Raw genomic sequence first — 7,234 nt, forward strand, 5'->3', positions numbered from 1 at the left:
TGTTGTAATTAGTAAGATCTGACTGTACTCGCTCCCAAGTGTATATAATGTTCAAAGGGACATGCTGAGTCATGCTCTGATAATAAATGATTCCAGAATCTTAATGGCCTAAAACCATTAAAGTTTATATCCATCTTGGATTGGCTACCTCTGCTCCACATAGAATTCATTCCTGTACCCAGACGTATGGAGTAACCCCTTATCTGAAATATTTCTAGCCTTTGAGTGGAAGGAAAAGAAAATGTAGCGAAGTACACACTGACTCTTAAAGTTTCTGCCCAGAAGTGGAACATGTCGCTTCTGCTCACATGTTATCAGACAAAGCAAATCACACCCATCTCTGAGTTCAATAGGAATAAATAAAATCTTCCAAGAGGGAGGGACATTATGTACTGTGAACAATAATAGAGTCTACTACAGTACCTAGTCAAAGAATATACAGTATCAATTCGAAATCAGAACATAAATGCACTAGTACTGAATTGTAAAATGAAAGGAAAATATAATATAAAACAATAGGGATCCAGTTTCATTAGCAAGCAGTTATCTTTGGTTCGGGTGAATAGTAATAAGGCCTCAAATTAGATGCAGTTAAGATACCTGTGTAGGTTTTTTTTTTTATAATGTCTATTAATTATCTCGAGTTTTCTTACTTTGTCTTCTACAATTGTTAATTGAGGCAGTGTTGAAAAATCCCAGACTCTTCAGTCATGTATTTATATAATACAGATAATTGGCATCAGATTTTTATAAATTTTAAACTGCAGCTTACTCATTCTTCTCCACAGTCTTCATTTCTTCACTCATTAATAGCTTAACTAGAAGTTCTGACCAGAGCAATTAGGCAAGAAAAAGAAATAAGGCATCAAATTGGAAATGAAGTCGTAAAGCTATCTCTATTCTAAATGACATAATTTTCTATCTAGAAGGTCCTACATAATCCACATTAAAAAAAATAATAAAAATGTTAGAGCTAATGAGTTCAGAAGAGTTGCAGGATACAAAATCAGTGTTCAAAAAATCAGTTGTATTTCAGTACATTAGCAATGAACAATCCTAAAAAGGAATTAAGAAAACAATTCTACTTACATAATAGCACCAAAAAGAATAAAATACTTAGGAATAAATTTAGTCAAGGAGGCAACAAGGCTTGTACACTGAAAACTATAAAACGTCACTGAAAGAAATTAAAGACCGAAGTAAGTGGAAAGACATCCTGTGTTCAGGGATTGGAAGACTTAAGATATTTCAGAGATATACAGATTTAAAGCAATCCCTATAAAAATTAAAATCCATATAGAGTTTCAGGTGACCCAGAATAATCAAAACAATCTTGAAAAAGAACAAAGTTGGAGGACTTGCACTTCCCAGTTTCAAAATTTACTACAAAGCTACAGTAATCAAAACAGTGTAGTACTGACAGATACAAATAGAGACCAATGTGATAGAACTGAGAGCCCAGAAACAAACCCTCATTTATGGTCAGTTGTTTTTCAGCAGGAGGGCGTGAAGACCATTCAATGGGGAAGAAATTATCTCCAACAAATTTTACTGGAAAAACTGATGTTCACACATAAAAAATAAAGTTGGATCCCTCCTTCATGCTATATTTTTACAAGAATTAACTCAAAATGGATCAAAGATCGAGATTTAACGGTTAAAACTATAAAACTCATAGAAGAAAAAATAGGGGAAAATCTTCATGACCGTGGATTTTGCAATGGTTTCTTAAATATAACACCAAAAACACTAGAAACAAAAGAAAAAATAGATAATTTGAACTTCCTTAAAATTAGAAACATTTGTGTATTAAAGAACACTATTGAAATTGAAAAGGCAACACTCAGAAAGGGAGTAAATATGTACATATCACGTTATCTTATAAGCATTTAATATTCAGAATATATAAAGAATTTCATCTCATCAGCAAAAACACAACCCAATTAAAAATTACGCACGGGATTTGAATAGACAATTCTCCAAAGACAAACAAAGGACCAATAAGCACATGCAAAAATATTAAACATTAATCATTAGGGAAATGCAAATCGAAACAACAATGAAATATTCCTTCATGCTTACTAGGATGGCTATAATTAAAAAGACAAATGACAAATGGAGAGGATGTAAAGAAATTGGAACCATCTTATACTGCTTGTAGGAATGTAAGTCATGTAATCACTGGAAAATAATTTGTTGGTTCCTCGAAAAGTGAAACATAGATCCATCCATCCACCTCCCAGGTATATGGACAAAATAATTGAAAATAGAGACTGATAGGTACTTGTACACCAGTGTATATAGCAGCATTGTTCACAGTAGCCAAAAGGTGGAAATATCCCAAGTGCCCATTAACAGACAAATGGTTAAACAAAAATGTTGCATATAAATACGATGGAATATTATCAGCCATAATATGAATAAAGTTCTGATACATGGTATAGCATGGATGAATCTTGAAAGCATTATGCTAGATGAAATAAGGCAGTCATAAAAGGATAAATATTATATGATTCCACTTATATAAAGTATCTGGATTTTTGAATTGGCGAATTCATAGGACAGAAAGTGGTTTAGAAGTTACCAGGGAGTGGGGAAAGTAAGTTATTGCTTAATTGCTACAGTGTTTCATGTGTTTGATATGACAAATTTTGGAAATAGTGCTGATGGTTATACAACACTGTGAATATCTTTAATGCCACTGCATCATAAATTTTTAAAAATGATTAAAATGGCAAACTATATGTGATAAAAGCAATTTATTCCCTAAAAACATGTTGTTTAATGAAATAGTCTTTAAAAACAGAGGAACTGACTTCTCCCTTCTTCACCCATTCTTTTAAGAGTTGCAGATACTTCCCTTAAATGTAGGTACAGACAGGCAAAACAAAAATGCACTTTTAAAAAGTGAATCAATATCCCTCCAAGCTATAGCTATCAGTTATCAAGCATTTACCCGGTTTGTTTATTCAAAAGAATACTTGTCAAAAGCCCAATCTGTACTTACAGTGGACCAGGCACTGGGGGTACTATGGTGTTTAAGACAGAAATGACCCCTACTCTTGGGGAGTTTAAATTCTAGTTGAGAATGAAAATGCACTATTAATTTTATAAAAATAATTATAGGTTGTAACAGGGATAAGAAAAACATGAAATGGGTGCTCTGTTTATGGAACACAGATGTACTGAATACATTCCAAGAAAATATAGGTCTTATGAAGGATTGAATATGCAAGATGAGAAATAGAGGTTGTGGATCACTCAATGTCTGACTTAAATCAATCGAATAGATGTTGGTATCATGTACTAAGATAGGGGAAAAACAAGATAATGAGGTTTGGGAGGTGGCAAGCAGTGGAGAGCTTCTATTTTTGACATGTTAAGCTTGAGATGCTTGTTAGCTATAGAAGCAGAAACAGAGAGTGAGGACTTGTGTGTGTATATATATATGTATATATATATTCTATAAATAATATACTATAAATAATTTTTTATTTTTTATATAGACATACCGGTATAAAGAGAGTGAGAGATCCCAGCTGTTCCGTGTTTTTAAATACCATCTCTGTGCACACACACCTATGTATCTGAAGCCACAGAGGCTCTGCAGAGAGCCATGAGAAAGTGCAATGTTTAGAGACAGAACAGAGTAAATGGAGCCAGCCAAGAAGCAGAGGAGTAGGCAGCGAAGTAGAGAAGGGTCACAAAACTTTCCATAATAGGTGAAACAGTAAATATTCCAGGCTTTGCCTGCCATATGGGTTCTGTACAAAAGCAGCCTTAGATGACATGTAAATGAATGTTAGGTTGTGTGCCAATATAGTTTTATTTATAGGTAGACACAAAAATTTGCATTCTGTGTAATTTTCCCATTTCACAGAAGATTATTCTGCTTTTTATTCATTTTCAACCACTTAAAAATGTAAAAGCCATTCTTCGTTTGTAAGCTGTACAAAAGTAGGTGATGGGAGGGATCTGGCCTGTGGCCTCTATTAGCTGACCTCTTAGGTAAACCTGACATATTAGTCATCTATAACTGTATGCCCCTAAATTTACCTTAAGATTTAGCAGCTTAAAACAACAAATATATATTATCTCACAGTTTCTGTGCATGAGGAATCTGAGATCTGCGTCACGAGACCTCAGGCTAAGGACCTCTCCCGAGGCTGCAGTCATCTTAGGACTTGCCTGGAATGGATTCTCTTCCAGGCTCACCAACTGATTATTAGTGGGATTCAATTCCTTAGTGGCTGCTGGCCAGACACCTCCCTCAGTTATTACCATGTGTAAACTGGCCTCCATAAAAATGAAAAAGGAAGGAGCAAGAGTGAGTGAGCAGCTCTCTCAAAGCCCAACTCTGCAAGTGAAATCATTAACCTCTGCCCTACATGGAACATGACATCCAGGGGTGAAAGTCTCCCTGGCGATGTGGGAGATGAGTCCCACGGATGAATTCAGCCCTGGCACCATGGGATCAACAATTCCATTCTGACCAAAAGGGGGAAAAGAAGTGTAACTAACAAAATATCAGTGGCAGAAAGAGTTCAAACAGAGTTGAGAGGCTACTCTGGAGGTTACTCTTATGCAAGCTTCAGTTAGACATTGCTACCTATCATAACTTGCCAACCCTCAACCAGGACCAGTTCAGCCAATCCTAAAGAACACCTAGGGCAATATATAAGATTCCATTAGGGTTCCATACACTAGAGTAACTTTCCAGAAACCTACAACCTCCAGATGGGTCCCTTGACCAGGTAAGTCCTGAAAGCTTTTCCAGAACATCAGATAGTTCCATCTCCCTACCCCATATTAGTGACAGACACTTCCAACATGAAAAAGTTAGAATGACCATAGCCCCAACACCCCTAAAGAGAGGGATAGAAAGATAAATGTGATGGTAGAGTTATACAGAGAAGATAGGATTGAACAAATGAATATGATTGCTGAATCGTTAAAATATCTTTTAGTCTCCAGTATCTTAGAGCAGCTAGAAATAAAAACCTAAAATTGTGGAAGTGTAACCCATGTCAAACCCTGAAATATGATCTACAACTAATTGTGGTGCTGTGCTTTGAAATTTATTGCTTTTTTGTATATATGTTATTTTTCACAAAAAAGAAAGAAAACAGTTGATTGTGATGATAAAAAAATATTTAAGCCCTCTAGCCTCCTATGTTCTGGAGCAGCTAGAAGGAAAAATTTGAGAGGATCGTATGGTAGCCCATGACAAACTCTGGGATCTGTCCTGTAACTGCTTCTTGAAGAGCACTTTGAAAGCTATTGGTTTTTTATTTCTTTGCTTTGCATGTATGTTATACTATACAATAAAAAAGTTTAAAAAAAAAAAAAGAGTGGGTGAGCAAAATGGAAGCCAGAGTCTTTGGGTAAGACCCAAGTCTTTGGGTATCTAATCTCAGAAGTAGCTTCCTATCACTTTTGCCACATTGTGTTCATTTAGAAGCAAATCACTAGATCCTGTGCATATTCCTGGGTTGAGAATCATACTAGTGCATGAGGACCAGGAGACAGGGATAACCAGGACCAACTTAGACGCCTTCTACTTCCCACAGAGTGTGTAAAGCCACACACATGGGCTGAGAGAAGAGAGTAGTTCTTGAGGAAAGTGATAAATTGTATGAAGCTGCTGGGAGGTTTACAAAAGTAAGAATGGGAAAGTATTTGTTATGCAGAAAGAGATAAAATGAAGAGTGAAACCCAGGGGAGTAGGTAGAGTCTCTCTGAAGGTCACTCTCAGTAATTTTTGCTGTAAAATGGAAACAGAAAATGAAACAGTTGCCAGAAAAGGATATGAAGTAAGGAAGGATTATAGAGAGAAGAAAAGCAATTAATAGAACATGTTTATAGGCTGATGGGAATAATCCAACAGAATAAGAGGGACTGGTGTGGAGGAGAAAAGGAAAAAACTGGAGAAGGACTGATATTAAGAATAAGAGAAATGATCTATGAGATGTGGAAGGACGGGCGTCTCAAGGAGGAATGCTACAACCACCATTATACCTGCAAAGAAAATGGGAAGAGATATAAATGCAACCATGTTGTAGATTTGGTGGTGGAAAGACAAAGGAGTTCCTGGATGGCTTTAATACATTCAAATAAGTTTGAGATGGAGCAAACCAGTCTTGGGGATTTGAGGATGGAGGTGTAGATTTGAAATAGAACACAGTTTTAAAGAAAAATTATTGGGAACACATTTTTAGATTGCCTGGCGTGGTTGAGCTTTAGGATCATAATTTTAATATGAATTAGTCAGCCTGGAGAATTGATTTTCTCCAGAACTTTCCACATTCCTGCACAAAGGAAATGGGTAGTTTTTTCAGGTTTTGGTGGTAAGTACTATGGACGTAGGAGGGGTAGAGCCACTGGTTATATTTCAAAAGAAGTAAATAGGCTTGAGAATTGAAGCGAAGCCATGAAGAAGTGAAACATGGTCATTCTGATAGAGAGTGGTAGAATGATGGAGAACTGATCCTCCTGTATAGAAAAATAAGATTCAAATGAGAAGGTAACCATTTAAAAAGTTTTCTATAAAGTCTTAGCAATAAGAAGATATCATGTTTAGCTTTGAATTATTTTGATTACATGGTTTTTTTAATACTCAGAAAGAAAAGGGGTTTCTCCATTTAAAAATATAATATTGGAGCCCCCACCCCAATCAAGATGGTGGAGTGAGAAACTCCAGGGCTCCACCCTATGCAGAAGCTTTGAACAGCCAGCATGAACTGGTAGAAACATCTTTCTCAAATCTGCAGAAAACAGTTGAAGGTTTGCAGTAAGGGGGTGGGAGTGGGGGCACCAAATCAAGAAAAAGGCACACTTAAAATGGTAGGAAATCTCATGGTGCCTTTGCTGACCCCTCCCCCATCCCATACTCAGCTCCTCCTGAGGCCAGCCCTTGCTCCCAAAGCAGGTCCCTGGTCCTCCCGAGGGAGCAGAATAACCTTTGTGTGTGTCTGAGGGCATATGTCTATGCCTTTCTGTCTGGGGACAACCTGAAGAACCGAACCAAGATATGCATTACAGACTTGCCTTCCCAGAGATTGCCCTGCACCTGGAGGCAGTTGACACAGCGTTCCTGCAGGATGTGGCAGTAGAAAATCGCAACTCCCTGGAGCAAAGGAGTGCCAACTGAAGGAGATACACTGTAACACCCAGAACCCTGAGGGATCACTGTTTCCTAGGAGCAGGACAACATTCACATCCAAGTAAACAGCAA

This window comes from Tamandua tetradactyla, chromosome 7, assembly GCF_023851605.1.
Source record: "Tamandua tetradactyla isolate mTamTet1 chromosome 7, mTamTet1.pri, whole genome shotgun sequence".
In the NCBI taxonomy this organism is placed as follows: domain Eukaryota; kingdom Metazoa; phylum Chordata; class Mammalia; order Pilosa; family Myrmecophagidae; genus Tamandua; species Tamandua tetradactyla.